This window comes from Heterocephalus glaber, unplaced genomic scaffold (genome assembly GCF_053883595.1).
Source record: "Heterocephalus glaber isolate CG9 unplaced genomic scaffold, H.glaber_assembly_v1.0 deba00001442, whole genome shotgun sequence".
In the NCBI taxonomy this organism is placed as follows: domain Eukaryota; kingdom Metazoa; phylum Chordata; class Mammalia; order Rodentia; family Bathyergidae; genus Heterocephalus; species Heterocephalus glaber.
In genome coordinates this window covers 50,877,757-50,893,960 of record NW_028258296.1, presented here as the reverse complement: position 1 = coordinate 50,893,960, position 16,204 = coordinate 50,877,757, and the positions used below count along the sequence as shown (strand labels likewise).

Below are 16,204 nucleotides of genomic sequence, written 5' to 3'. Positions count from 1 at the left end.
GCCTGGCACATAATAGGAATGAGATATTCTTTGAATTAATACAATAAAGTGCTAGATCTTGAAAAAAGAAAACACCAAACAAAATGAAAGAGACATTGTCTCTGCTAACTAGAAGTCGTAATTAAAAACAAATACTACTCATTAAGTGACCAACCCCAGTGTACTACTTTATTGGATTTTTAAAGTCATGGAGAGAAAAGGGAAAGGAAATAGACTGGCTTTTTCGGAGTCTGACCTTTAGGAGTACTGATACTCCTCTTGGTGGGTGGGTACATTTCTCACATGTCCTACACCACAGTTTGAGCATCAGGAGGAATCTAGAGGCAGATTACTAATGGAGTAACAGCAGAGTGTATTAGATTGCTTTACTTTTCTTTCCCTTTCTGCTTTACTTATATAATATTAAAAGTTAATGTATCTAGAATATATAACAAACACTCAAAGCTCAAGAGTTAAAAAAAAAAAGGCCAATTTTAAAAATGGGCAAAGGAGTTGAACAAGACACTTCCCCAAAGATGACACAAAGATGGAAATTTAGCACATGAAAAGGAATTAAACTAATCCACTACTTATTAGTAGTGAAAATAAAGCCACATATAACTAAATAATATTTCTAGCATAAAAAATACTAAAAAATCAAATGTGGACAAAGATATAAAATAACAAGAACTATCATGCACTAGTGAGAATTAAAAATGGTATTGCCATTTTGAAAAACAGTATAACATTTTCTTAGAAAGTTTAGACATTTCCCCATCAATCCGGTAATTATGAGTAATTACTATAGAGAAATGAAAATTTATATTCATGTTTAAATCTGCATAAGAATATTTATAAGAGCTTTATTTATAATCCTCCAAACTGAAAACAACTACAATTTTCTTTAACAGATGAATTTATAAATAAATTGGGATACACAATGAAACTCTTAGCAATGAAAAGGAATACACTATCGATGCACAGAACCACATAGATGAATCTCAAAGGCAATTTGCAGAGCTGAAGAAACCAGTCTCAAAGGCTACACAGTGACTTATAATTCCAGGGAAGTGACAGAATATATTTTTCCCCTCACTCCAGATAAGTAGCCTGGAAATCATATATAAAGTAAATACAAGAAAATGCTAAAAGTCGAGAGAAAGCAGACCAGCTAAGGATGTCCAGAAATGAGGAACAACCAAGGCTTGAACTCTCTGAGCTTTTGTTTTGCCTCATATATCCAAGAAAAGGTGCTGAGAAGACTGGCAGCTCTAGAACCTGGGGCTAGAAGATGGCATTGGCTTCAGAGTGGAAGCTGCTAGATAGGTCCCTGGGCCTGAGTAAGAGAACAGCATCCAGGGCAAGTGACAGATTCCAGTTCTTCAAACAAACAATGGTCCAAGTCTAACAGGATTGACAACGATAGCAACTAATCTAGTCTGGCCAGCCAACAAAGGGCATCTGGTGGGGAGTATTGCAAATGAAAAAGCAGAGTTCAACAATGGTTAGAATACAGGATCACTTGCATAGACAGACACTCCAATAAAGAAAATATCCACACTTGATTGAAAGATCTTAATTCAGATTTTAAAGATAAAGTTTACGTTACAGGATATAACTTTACCGTAAGCAGATATTCTTTTGTACTATGGAGTTCATCACTTTATTGTTGTTTTCACAGTCCAAGAAAAGAAGAAATAGCTCAGTGTGTCTCTATAGTTTTGTCACACTCAGCACTATCCAGATATCACGTAACATCTATCTAGTGTTATCTTCGTCCAGGACGGACTATACACTTTCACTAGAAGTTATCTATACCATAGAGAGCATGGTGCAAAGTATTTAAACAGAAAGTGTATTCTTTGCCACAGGACTAACATAAATTGATATACAGTCATTGTTTATTTGCTACAGTTGATAGAACTTTTAAAGTGTAAACTCGCGTCTGAATGTCTTACTTGTTCTTTAGTTGGAGTCTTGCAGATTTTTTATGTAAAAAATCAACTATCAAAAACGTTGACCAAGCTATAAATTACCTTGTTTTTATAGGTGAATCAATCTTAATAAAGGTTGCAATAAGGCTTAATCTTTTTTTTTTTCTTTTTTTTTTTGGTACCAGGGATCGAACTCGGGTCCTTGCACTTGCCCAGCAGGGGGCAAAACCACTGAGCTAAATCCCCAGCCAATAAGGCTTAATCTTAAAAAAAGAAAACTTAACTCTAACAGAAGATCTCTGTCTTCATCCAAATTGAACAGGGAAGGAGCATCTTGGGAGACAGAAAACTTTTAGAAATTAATTGCTCAACCTCAGACAAACACTAGGGGACAAACTATAGCCTCCACATCAGAAATGGGGCTAAACCTTCACATTCTATAGACTCCAAGAAAGTATTTATCCTGCTCCCTCTGGGACAGCATTGAGACTAGGGCAGAGTCAGGACTTTCATCACCGCATAGTGGTGAAGAGGCCACCCACCCCCGTGGTGTCTGAGGTGGCCATGTAAGGGGCAGTAGTGAAGTAATTCCACCTCTCCCAGTCAGAAATGTATCACTGGAGGCTGAGTGGAGACTTGGAACTCCCACCCTAGCCAACAGTAGTGACGAGATTCAGTCTCAGGTGTCCATAGAGGCTAAGTGAAGAATTTGCTTTTACAAGTACATCACCACCACACTGGGATAGACTCACACCCCTCCTACCACTTTTCATGCACCAGCAGTGTCAGAGGAAGTCAGCTAAAACAGAAGACTTAAGTAAGATCCCAAATATCATAACAATATTACAAACACCTAGGTTTCTATAGAAAAATCACTCATCACACCAAGGACAATAAGGATCTCAACCTTGAATTTAAAAAATATTTTCTTTCTTTTTTTTTTTTTTTTCGTACTGGGGATCGAACTCGGGTCCTTGTGCTTGCGCAGCAGGTGGCGAAACCACTGAGCTAAATCCCCAGCCCAAAAATACTTTCAATAGATGTCAACACCAAGATGAGAGAAATGTTAGAATTCTCTAACAAACATTTTAAAACTGATATAAAAATTATTACAGGTTTCAGACAAATGAAAATAGTCTCAACAAAGAAATAGAGAAGATACAAAAAATCAAGTGGAAATTTAAGTCTTGTTTCAATTTTTCCTTTTTCCTTCCTTCCTTTCCCCCTCCCTCTTCCAAGTTCTCCCTTCCTTTTGAACAATTTTTTATTTTACATTGTCCATTATATAGAAACATCAAAGTTAAACCATGCCATAGATCAAATAGATTAACAGATATCTACAGAATTTGTTCAACAACTATATAATACACATTCTTTCCAGAGCTCATGAAACATTCTCCAAAATAGGCCATATTTTACCTTTTAGCAAGTCTTAGCAAGTAAAAAAGTGAAATAATTCCTTTCATTTTGTCAGTTCACAATGGAATGAAAATAAAAACCAACAGCAAGAGAAACTACAGAAACTATGCAAATGCATAGAGATTAGAGATTGACCGATTCACTTTTGAATGATCAGTGGATCATTGAAAAACTCAAGGGGAATTGAAAAATTCCTGAATCAAATAAAAATGGAACACAACATACTAGATTCTGGGATACAGGAAAGGCAGCTCTAAGAGGAAAATTTATAGTTACAAGTTTATAGTTACTACATCAAAAAATCAGATGGACCTCAAATAAATAACTGGGCACCTCCAAGTCTTGGAAAAACAGGAACAAGCCAAAATCAAACTCAATAGAGGGAAATAAATAACAAAGATCTGAGATGAAGTTAATAAAACAGAGGCTAGGGCCAGGGATTTAGCTCAGTGGTGCTGCTGCCTGCCTCACAAGTGCAAGGTCCCAAGTTCAATCCCTGGTACCAAAAAATAAATACATAAATAAAATAAAAATTAGAAAATAAAACAGAGGCAAAAAGAACAATACAAATAATCAATGAAACAAAGAGCTGGTTCTTTGAAAAGATAAATAAGATTAATATGCTCTTAGCCAACCTAACCCAAAGAAAGAAAGAAGATCCAAATCAATGTAATTAGCAAGGAAAAATGGAGTGCTACAACAGACACTATTAAAATTCTGATAATCATTAGGGACTATTTTGAAAACATATAGTCTAATAACTGGAGAACTTTGAAGAAATGGATAAATTTCTAGATACATAAACCTATCAAAATTGAACCAAGAGAATATAAAAAACCTGAAAGGATCAATAATAAGCAATAAGACTGAAGCAATATAAAAAGTCTCTTAACAAAGAAAAGCCCAGGATCATATGGGTTTACTACTGAATTTTATCAGACCTTTAAAGAATTTACACCAATGATCCTCACACTATCCTATGAAATAGAAAGGGAAGACATACTTCCAACTTACTCTACAAGGCCAATATCATCCTGATACTAAAACTAGACAAACACACACACACACACACACACACACACAAATTAGACAAATATACTTAATGAGCATAGATGCAAAAATTCTTAATAAAATACAAACTGAATTCAACAATGCATTATAAAGATCATGCACCATGGTAAAGTTGCTTTCAGTCCAGGGATGCAAGGATGGTTCAACATGTATAAGTCAATAAATGTAATACACCACATAAATAGAATCAAGGAAAAAAATCACATGATCATCTCAATTGACAGAGAAAAAGCCTTTGACAAAATTCAATGTCCCTTTATGATAAAGGCCCTGAAGAAACTAGGTATTGAAGGATCGTATCTCAATACAGTAAAGGATACATGTGACCAACCCATAACCAACATTACTCTCAATGGGGGAAAACTGAGAGAATTTTCCCATAAAATCAGATATGAGAGAAGGATATCTAATCTCCCCACTCCTATTCAATCTAGTACTTGAAATTTTAGCTACAAAAGATAAGATAAAGACATAAAAAGGATACAAATAGAAAAAGGAGAAGTTAAATTATCCTTATTTATGGGTGACATGATCCTATACTAGGAAGATCACAAGGACCATAAGGCCTCTACCAGCCAGATACAAGTGCATGTCTGTAATACAGAACTCTGTGAAGCCAAGGCAGAAGGACAGAAAGTTAGAGCTTGGCCTGGGCAATTTAATGACTTAATGAAACCCTGCCTCAAAATAAAAAATAAGGAGAAGGTGAGGGATGTAGCTTAGTGTGGAGGTCTGGGTTCAAGCCCCAGAATTGTAATAAAAATAAAATATTCCACAAAGAGAATTTTAGAGCTGATGAACAAATGCACTAAGTAGAAAACAGAAAATCAACTTTAAAAAACAAATAGCTTTTTGCACACCAAAAATGAGCCAGCTAAAAAAGAAATCAGAACAACAACTCCATTCACAGTATCTTCTAAATAAGTAAGTAACCTAAGAATTAACCTAACTGCAGAGGTGAATGGTCCATACACTGAAAATTACAGAACACTGAAGAGAGAAATTGAAAAAGACACTAGAAGATGGAAAGACTTCCCATATTAATGGATTAGAAGAATTAATATTTTTATCAAAAGAGTCATATTACCAAAAGCAATCTACAGATTCAATGCAATCCTCGTCGAAATTCCAATGACATTCTTCACAGAACTATAAGAAACAATACTAAAATTTATATGAAAGCAAAGAGACCCAGAATAACCAAAGCAACCCAAGCAAAAAGAAAAAGGCTGGAGGGATCACAACACCTGATTTAAAATTATACAACAAAGCCATAATACAAAAGATAGCATGGTAATGGCAGAAAAATAGACACATCGACCGTGGAATAGAGGATAAAGGAACAGATTTACACAACTACAGCCATTTGATCTTTGACAAAGGAACTAAAAACATACATTGGAGAAAAGACAGCTTCTTTAACAAATAGCGCTGGGAAACTGATCCCTATCTCTCACCCTGTATAAAAATCAATTCAAAATGGGTCAGATACTTAGGTCTAGACATGAAACCTTGAGACTGCTAAAAGAGAACACAGAGGAAGCACTCAAAGACATAGGCATGGGCGAAGACTTCTTGAATATGATTCCAATAGCACAGAAAAAAATAACAATCAACAAATGGGACACATTAAATTTAAAAGTTTCTACACAGCAAGGGAAAATCAAAAGAGTGGAAAGACAATACACAGAATGGGAGAAAATCTTTGTCAGTTACTTCTCTAACAGAGGATTAACAGACTATATAGAGAACAAATTTTTAAAAGATTAACACCAAAAATTAATTTTTTTTTTTTGGTACTGGAGATTGAACTCGCAACCTTGCTCTTTCAAGGAAGGTGCTGGAACCACTGAGCTAAATCTCCAGCCCTTTAAAAAAATTTTTTTTGAACACCAAAAATTAAATAACTCAATCAATAAATGGGCAAAGGCACCTAACAGATACTTCTCAAATGACATACAAATGGCCAAAAAGTACATGGAACAATGTTCATCATCTTTAGCCAATAGGGAAATGCAAATCAAAGCTACACTGAAACTCCACCTCATCTCAGTCAGAGTGCTTATCATCAAGAGCACAAAAAATAATAAATGCTGGTGAGCATGTTGGGTAAAAGGAACACTGTTGGTGGGAATATAAATTAGTACAGCTGCAATGAAAATCAGGATGCAGAGTCCAAAATAACAAAGAATACAACTACCCTATGACACAGTTATAACTTCTTAGAGGAAATATCTGAAGGAAGTAAAGTCAGCACATTAGAGGGGCAACTGCATGTTCATGTTTATTTGGGGCACAGTTCAAGTAGCCAAGATATGGAGCTAACTTAAGCGCTCGTCGACAGAAGAATGGATAAAGAAAATGTTATATACACACAATGGAGTATTATTCAGCTGTAAAGATAAATGAAATCATGTCAATTTCAGGAAAATACATGGAATCAGAGATCATCATGTTAAAAGAAATAAGCTGGACTCAGAAAATATTGCATGTTTTCCTTAAAATGTGAAATCTAAAAAAAGAGACATGAAAGTGAAAGGGTGACCATTATTAGACAAGAGGAGGGAAGGGAGAGGGGATAGTGGGTTTAAAGGGAGGGTCATAGAAGGGATAGATATGATCAAAATATATTATATACATTACGAAAATACCATATTGAAACCTAATATTTTGTAAAATTAGTAGGCACTAATAAAAATATATTTTAAAAGGAGGAAAAGTCTCTAAGCTCCTACCTTAGGACCATGGAAACAGAAAATAAAGTAAACCTAAAACTAGCAGAAGAAAGGAAATAATAAAGGTAGCAGATATCAATGAAATTTAAAAATGGTAAAATAGTAGAGGAAATCAGTGAAGCAAAGACTTGGTTCTTGGAACAGAGCAAGCAAATTGACAAAACTGTAGCAATATTGATTAAAAAATAATAATGGAGAGAAAGCACAAATTACTCAGACATAAAACAGGGACTTAAACTACAGATCGTGCAAATCAAAGGATAATAGAGGGCATATTCTGAACAATTCTACATGCATAAACTTGACAAGTTAGAAAAAGTTGCCACATTTATTGGAAAACACGCACTACCACAACTCACTCAGAATGAAATAGATTATTTGGAATAGCCCCAAACTGTTAAGTAAATGGAATTGCTAGTGAAAAAAACCCAAACTCCTCCAAAAGTTCTCCAGGCACAGATGGTCTTTTGAGAATGTTTGCTAAATGTTTAAGGAAGAATCAACTCCAGTTCTATAAAGTTTTTTCCATTAAGCAAAACAGAAAAGAACACTTCCAGTTCATTTTATATAGGTAGTATTATCTTGATATCAAAATCAAAAAAGGCAGCACACACACATACACACACAAAAATTATAAAACAATACCTCTCATGAATATATACAGTAGTGTCCCCAAGAAAATAGTAGGAAATAGAAGGCAGTAATATTTAAAAGTAATTATAAACTGTGATCAATTGAATTTTATTGCAGTAATATATAGCTGGTGCAATCAATGTAATCTAGTATAATACCTGATTTAAGAAAGAAGAAGCCTTCTATGATCTTATTGATTGATGTAATAAAAAGTATTCAACACCTATTTTTGATTTTAAAAAACCTTTGAAACACTAATAGAAATTTCCTCCATATGACAAAGAACATCTGCAAAAAAACCTCCAGCTGATTTTATACTTAGTTGTGAAAGGTTAATGCTTTCTCCCTAATATCAGAAAGAAAACAAGAATGCCTCCTCTTACCGCTCTTATTCAACAGAATGTTGAAAGTTTTAGTTAATTTAATCAGGCAAATAACAGTATACAGATCAGAAATGGTCCTTATTTTCAGATGACGTGGTTTTCTACACAGAACCTCCACTATACAAACAAAAAACACGACCAAAACTAACAATTGAGTTTAGAAAGGGCAAAAGATATAAGGTAAAAATACAAAAATCAATCATGCAGCATGGTACTGGCAACGAAACAGACCTGAGGACCAGTGGAACAGATTAGAAGACGCAGAAACAACGCCAGACACACTCAGCCATCTCATCTTCGACAAAGGAGCCAAACACCCTCACTGGAGGAAAGATAGCCTCTTTAATAAATGGTGCTGGAAAAATTGGGCTTCAACTTGCCAAAGATTAAAACTAGACCTATATCTCTCACCATGCACTAAACTAAAATCAAAATGGATTAAAGATCTAAATATTAAAATAGAAATGCTGAACCGGCTGGAACAGAGGTTAGGTAGAACTCTTGAAGACATAGGTGTAGGAAAAGATTTTATGAACAAAACCTCAGTTGCCCGTGAACTAGCACAAACAATCAACAAGTGGGATCTCTTCTTATTAAAAAGCTTCTGCACAGCAAGAGAAACCACCAGCAGTGTGAAGAGACAACCCACAATGTGGGAAAAAATCTTTACCTGCTTTTCCTCAAACAAAGGTCTACCTACTATCTCGAATCTATAAAGAATTTAAAAAGATAAGACCTCTCAAATTTAAAGACCCAGTCCAAAATGGGCATCTGAAATGAACAGACATTTCTCAGACAAAGAAGTAGAAATAGTAAATAAATACATGAAAAAATGTTCAACATCACTGGTCATTCGAGAGATGCAAATGAAAACAATGCTGAGATTCCACCTCACTCCCAAAAGAATGGCTGCTGTCATGAAACCCACCAATAACAAATGCTGGTGGGGCTGTGGGGAAAGAAGAACCCTGCTCCACTGCTGGTGGGAGTGTAGACTGGTGCAACCACTGTGGAAATCAGTATGGAGATTCCTCAAAGAACTAGGACTGGAAGTCCCATTTGACCCCACTATTCCACTGCTGGGGATCTTCCCCCAAAGAATTAAAAGAATCATACTACAGTGATATATGTGCACCCATGTTCATAGCAGCACAGTTTGTAGTAGCTAAAACTTGGAAACAGCCCAAATGCCCATCAACTGGAGACTGCATCAAGAAAATGTGGTTTTTTAATAAAATGGAGTACTACTCAGCCATAAAAATTAGAAATTAGAGACATTTATAGCTAAATGGATGCACATTGAGGCGATACTCTTAAGTGAAATAAATAGGACACACATGTATAAATATGGAATAGTTTCTCTGGTGTGAGAAACTGAAAGTGTAAATAAGGACTGAAATGTATAATAGGTAATATGAAATAGGAAGAAAAGGGGCAAAGGAGAAGGAAGTGGGAGGGATAGGGGAAAGGATAGAAGGGAATGGGATTAATATGAGAAAATGGAAAAATAGGAAGAAAATCTTTGTAAATAGGGAGGGCTGGAGGGGTTGAAGGGAGGGGTTGGGCAAGGGTGAAAAATAAGAACCAAGAGAGACTATGTAAAGGGGCAAATTTCCAATGATGAATGTCATTATATTGTATATCTAAAAAGTACCAATGACTAGAATGAATAATCGATAATGCAAAATAGGAAGGAAAGGTCCAAAGGGGTAGGGGTAGTGGGAGGGGCAGGGGAAAGGAAAGAAGGGAAAGGAAAAATGATGAGAAATGGAAATAAAGTCTTTGTAAATAGGGAAGGGTGGAGAGGGTGAAGGGAGGGCTAGGAATGGGGAAAAAATAAGAACCAAGATGCATCATGTAAAGGTACAAGGTCCCAAAGAGAAATGTAAATGTGTCGTATACCTAAAATGTACCAATAAAAGAATTTAAGAAAATAAATAAATAAATAAAGTCTTTAAAAAAAAAACAAAAACAAAAATCAATATGCATCTATATACTAGTGATGAACACTTGGAAACTGACATTAGAAATATAATGTGATTTATAATGCCTTCAAGAAAAAGAGATGCTTAGGTGTAAATTTAACAAAATGTGTTTTAGAACTTGCATTCAGCATATTATATTGATGAAAGAAGTCACAGAAGAGCTAAATAAATGCAAAGACATGCCTTGTTCGTGAATTGGCAAATTCAATAGAGGTAAATTTTCTCCAAACTGATACAAATTAATATAACTACCAAAATCCTCATAAGAATTTTTCTAGATATGGATAGGATTATTCTAAAATCTATGTGGGAGACAGGTGGCGGTATGTGCCTGTAATCCAAGCACTAGGGAGGCTGAGGCAAGAAGATTTCTGCAAGTTTGAAGGCAACCTGAATTGCATAGTGAGACCCTGTCTTAAAAAATTCAGAATAAATAAACACGATAAAATCTATGTGGAAAGACAAGTGAATTAAACTAGTTAAGATAATTTTGACGATTTATACAGTCTGAAGAGAAACCCAAGTGTTGAAAAGAAAAATAAAGTGAAAGGTAACCAAACTATAGAACTTTTTATAGAGCTGCATGATGCATACTGTATGGTACTAGCACAGGAAGAAGCACATAGCCCGTTGGAACAGATCAGAGAAATCAGAAATAGAGCTGCATAAATATGCCCAACTAATTTCTGTCAGTAGCAACTATACTGGGAAATAGTTCACACAGTGCACAGTTCACCTACTTAAAGTGTAAAATTCAATGGACTTTATTTGCAGAGTTGTACTGCCACAGTCAATTTTATATCTTTGTTACCAGCCCCCTAAAAACTCTGACCTGTTTCTCCTCAACCCCATCTTGCCACGTTAGCCTTAGACCCAACTTGAATGTACTGTCTCTCTACTTTGCCCAGTCTGAATAGGTCATAAGCAGCTGATTTCTAACAAGGTATAAGGGCAGTTCTACACAGGAAATATAGTCTTTTCAACAAGTGATGCTGGCACAGGTTTACATGCATAGGCAAAAATAAATAAACAAGCAAACTAATTAACCTTGGCCTTTGTATCATGTTTCATGCAAATATTAACTCAAAATAGTTTGGGTGTGGTGGTGCATGCCTGTAATCCCAGCACTCTGGAGGCTGAGGCAGGAGGATCCCCATGGGTTCAAGGCCAATTTGAACTACATAGCAAGACCCTGTCTCAAAAGCAAAACAAAAGACAAACAAACAAACAAACAAACGAAAACCTCCAAATGGATCACAGACATGTAAAGTATAAAAATATAAAACTTTTACCAAAAAATAGAAGAAAAAATTTTGACATCTAGGGTTAGGCAAAGATGGTTTAGACTTGATACAAAAAGTATGATGCATAGGGCTGGGGATTTAGCTCAGTGGTTCTGCCACCTGCCTCACAAGTGCAAGGTCCCGAGTTTGATCCCCAGTACCAAAAAAAAGAAAGAAAAAAAAAGTATGATGCATAAAAGGAAAAACTGATAAAAATGAAAAAAAAAGTTTGCTCTGCAAAAGTTCCTATTCAGAGGATATAAAGACAAGCTGTAGAATGGGAGAAAATATTAGCAGGCCATGCCTCCAACAATGGACCAGTACCTAGAATATATAAAGATTTGTCAAAATTCAACAGTAAAGCAATCTAATCAGATGTGGGAAAAAGACAAGAAGAGGTAATTCACTGAAGAAGATATAAAGATGATGAACAGCACGAGTGAAATAGTGAACATAACATAAAATCCACAGTGAGATATTACCACACACTTACCAGAACAGCTTTTGAAAAAATGACGTCACCAAACGCTGGTGATGATATGGAGAATTTAGATACTCAGTTATTGTTAGTGGGAATGTAAGATGTTACAGCTACTCCGAAAATAATTTGCCAGTTTCTTGAAAAACTAGACATGCAACTACTATATGACCCAGCAACTAGACTCCTGGGCACTTACCCAAGAAAAATGAGGAGAAATGTGCTAATGCTTATAGAGGCTTTATTGATAATAACTCAAACCTGGAAATGAGCCAAATGTCTTTCAATGGATGAATGGTTAAGCAAACTGTAATACATCCATGCCATGGATTAATTTTCAACAGTAGGAAGGAAGGGCCAACAAACATGCACAATAACCTGGATGCATGTCCAGAGAACTGTGCTGAGTGAACAAAGAGCCAATCACAAAAGTCATATTCTCTATGGTTCCATAAATCCAACATACTTAAAATGACAAAATTTTGGAGATGTAAAATGGATAGTGGTTGCCAGGAATTAAGGAATGGATAGTGTTGGTTGGAAGGGAGTATGAATGTAAAAGGACAACACAAGGGATCCTTACCATGTTGGAAATGTTCTCTTCTTGATTCAATAGTTTTGCAAGATATTACCATTAGGGAAAATTGAATAATGAGTACAAGGAATCTCTATATCATTCTTTACCAATTCATGAATATATATTATCCCCAAACACAAATTTAAGGTAAAAACAAAAAAGATAACATATTGAATTGGTTTACAGGACATTCTCTTAAAAATTATCATGGAGATGAAGTACAGATTCAGGGATTAGGAGTAGGTGAGATATGACTATAAAGTCATAGTGTGAGAGAGTTTATCTGGGACAATGGAGCTGTTGTGTGTCTTTCTTGTGACAATAGTTACATGAGTCTATAGATGCAGTAAAATTTATTGACTTGTACCCTAGAAACAGAGGCAATTTTAATGTATAATCATTAAAAATAAAATAGATTACTGATAACACACGCATCTCATTTGTTTACTAGAGTTGAGCGTTGTTTTGGAGAATAACAACCCAACCGTAGTTTCCATTTGCCTACTCTTGGAAGACAGTCAAGAGGGTGAACTGGGAAGGACACAAACTTTGGAATCAGAAGGTTTGTTATTTTTATCTTGGCCTCAGCATTTACAAGGCCTGTACCCTTATCAATCTTCACTGTTCCCATCTGTCCAGTGAGACTACGGATCACTCACTTCGTAGGCTTGCTTAGAGTCTTAAATTTTAAATGGAAGACCTTGAATTTACTGTAGGAGGCCTGCAAATCCATCAAGGTGTCAAGTATTTCTTTTTAAAAAGAAAATATTTTCTAGTTGTATGACTATTTTTAAATGTACTTAAACACTATTGTGATCAATAAAATACCCTAAGTAATATAGTAAAAAACTATCTTTGTGCTTTTATGTGTTTTTTTTTTTTTGGTACCAGGGATTGAACTCGGGTCCTTGTGCTTTACGTAACAGGCAGTGAAACCACTGAGCTAAATCCCTGGCCCACTTTTATGTGTTTTTTGACCCATGGAAACCAAATAAAATTTATTTCATGTTGAGGGTCGATATTAACAAGAATAAAGCTAAAGGATCTTTCTACTTGAGGATACTGGAAATCAGTGAGATGCTCTTCACCCATTTAGCAGCAGCATGGTGCTCGGCACTGGTGTTGGTGGCAGAAGTGGCAGTAATGGCAGCAGCAGAACCACAGCAGCGCTGACAGTAGTAGGAGTGGCTGCAGTCATCATCTTCATTGTCGCTGTGCTTCATGTGTATTATTTTACTTAACGTTCAAAGTAGTCAGTGAGAGGTAAAAGGGAAGGATCATAAGCCCCATCCCACGGTGGGAACCTGAAGAGTTGGAGGGGATAGTTCCTCTTCTAAGATCTTGTGGCTTACAGTTGTACTTGGGAGGAGAAGTCGGTCTTCCCACTTTGAAAACCTAACCCGGGGAAGCCACTCATTGTAAGAATTCAAGGGGTGCAGTTCGTTCCCATGTCCGAGGAAAGCTGCACTTCACGAGTACCTGATCCCTTAGTGGTCCCAGTGTGGCTAAGCACCACAGCAAGTGATATCCTGGGGTGTGGCCTTTCTGCTCCATTAGCTTGGGCAAGTAAAACCATTGGCTTGGGTGACCAGCCAGACGAAACTGGGAATCAACCAGCGAGGGTTAGTTCTGTCTGCGTGCGGAATCCATCTCCCCCAGCTTCTCTAGGCCCTGTGGCAGGGCTGCTGTAACACCCAGCCTCAGGAGCAGCTTAGCTGTCCCTCCAGAAAGGACACTACTGTTGAGACAGCACCACTGACCCCAGGGGATAATTCTATTGAAATCTGTCACCTCCAGTAGACTAGCTCCCGGGGGCTCCTCCCCTCCTCTGATCTGAAATTCTCATACACGAGCTTGCTGAGGCCTGCAGTTGTCCACGGACCCCTGTCTCCTTCCCATGAGCAGGGCTGGGGCCAGCCACCAACTCTGTGTTCAAAGCCAAGAGGAGGCACAGGCTAGGCAGAGTGGGCACTGGAGGGAATGCCACGTCATCCGATCCTTAGCTGCTTAATCCTTTGACAGTGCACTCTGGGGATGTGTCTGTGAAGGACGTCACCAAGGTGGGGAAGAATGTGGCCTGTTGTCTGGGCCCGGGACACAAAGGCCCATCTGTGCCCACGTGGGCACTCCCGACCCAGGCTGGATCAGCTGCTCTTGTTTCCTCCTTGGACATCACAATACAACTACAGAGTTCCAGTCTGCCCTTCAACCCCACCCCAGAAGCCCTGGGCAATGGGACAGCTGCCCACTGGGTGCTGGCTGAGCACAGCCAGTAACACTGGCCTCTCGGCCCAGTTGGCTCCCGATGAGTCTAGAATTTCAATAGCCTGCCCGTCCCTGCCCGTCCCTGCCCTCATCTACTGCCCTCTCTCATCTTCCCTTTCTCTGCCACCCTGAGGCACATATGTGAGCGGCAGGTCCAGGGTGATCTGGTTCCTGCTGATCACTGGGGGGCCAAGGCTGAAGCTGGAGTGATTACCCACTAGGCAGCAGCCAGCCGGGCAGGTCACTCACTCCAAAGGCACTTTGCTCAAGCAATGGAGCAGCTGCCTGGGCCCACCACCTTGGTCCTGGGAAACTGGGCAAGGGACACTCTACTAGATGGAGTCCCTGCCAGTGCCCAGCCAGTAGCCGGTGGTGACAATGGGACGAGAACACTTAGGACGTGACTACGGACTCCAATGATCCTGGTGACAGGAATAGTGTAAGCATAGCCTTTCACTTCTGCGCATCTTAGATTGCTCTCTCATGTAAAATGAGGATATGTAGTTCTTACCCCATGGCTATTGAGAGCTTTCCATCTGCTTTCAAGCAGTGCATAGCATGGGGTGGACATATAGTAAGTGCTGAAACAGCACACACACACAAACACACACATACCATGCATCAGCTACCCAGCATCAATCATTTGTGCACCAATGAGTGCCTTCTCTGTGCCACACTGTGCTAGATACTTGAGACAAATCAGTGAGCAAAGACAGGAAGCACCATGAAAGGTACCTTCTGATCGGGGAGACAGGCAAGAGACAGCAAAAGCATACAGAGTGGGCAAGGCTCCTCTGGATGAGCCCAGCAGGGTAAGAAGAGTCAGAGGTTAGAGTCAGGGAAGGATCTGTGTGTGACAAGAGGTCAGAAAAAGCCTTGTGGGGAAGCTGATGGGTATGTGAAAAGTGGAGGAAGGTGAGGGAGGCTGGGAGGGAATCAGATTCTGGGGGAAGAAGGTTCCAAGCAGAGGGACAGCCTGCCAAGTCCTGAGGTCAGTTTTTACCTAGTTAACCTGTGAGACAGGAGGAAGCCAGCTGTGCTGAGAGGAGCCAACAAGGGACACAGTAATCAGAGCTGCATTCTATGACTTAAGGGGGCCGGGTTGTGAAAAGCCTTGTCATGGTTTGCCAGGGCTGCTCCCACCCTCAATGCCCACAAGCTGAATGACCTATACAACAGAAATAAGCTGAGTTCCAGCAGCTAGAGGTCTTTATAAGGTACTGGGTCCCTGTGTCTCCCAACAGCTTCTTCTCTTGATTACTCTGAGGAGAAGTGTGACCTAGGTACCTTTGCTTTTTTCCCTCTCCCATACATGGATTCCCAGGCACCCTGCCTGGGCTTCCAGGAGCTTTTCCTGCCTGCCTATCCTTTATTCCACCAGCACAGGCTATTCAGATCACAGAGATTTTTTTTTTTTGTCTTATCCTGGCTTATATTCAGATTCCTGGTGGGTCAGTATGCA

At 38.2% G+C, this 16,204-nt stretch overlaps 1 pseudogene; it reads left to right on the top strand.

Moving 5' to 3' along the window:
• The first annotated feature begins 924 nt into the window (after nt 1-924).
• LOC101719510 (eukaryotic translation elongation factor 1 epsilon-1 pseudogene) lies at nt 925-2,483 on the top strand (annotated as a pseudogene).
• Nucleotides 2,484-16,204: the final 13,721 nt, after the last annotated feature.